Source organism: Neophocaena asiaeorientalis, unplaced genomic scaffold, assembly GCF_003031525.2.
Source record: "Neophocaena asiaeorientalis asiaeorientalis breed wild unplaced genomic scaffold, Neophocaena_asiaeorientalis_V1.1 scaffold8, whole genome shotgun sequence".
In the NCBI taxonomy this organism is placed as follows: domain Eukaryota; kingdom Metazoa; phylum Chordata; class Mammalia; order Artiodactyla; family Phocoenidae; genus Neophocaena; species Neophocaena asiaeorientalis.
Window position 1 is genome coordinate 809984 of NW_020175395.1, and position 273 is coordinate 810256.

The window sequence follows — 273 nt, forward strand, 5'->3', positions numbered from 1 at the left end:
AAAAAAAAAAAAAAAAAAAACAACATTGGCCACCAGCTGGTAGCTGCTGAAGTGGGATACTGGGTGCATGGGCGTTCATTACACTATTTTCTCTACCTTTTAAAATAATTGTTTGGAACTTTCCATAACAAAAAGCTTTTTGAAGTGCTTTAAACACATGAATGATGTCATGCGTTTATTCATTTAAAAATATAAACTGATCAACTATTTTGAGTGGTAGATACTCTGGGGCATAAAACTCGTAGAATAATATTGTCTTAATATTTCTTATTG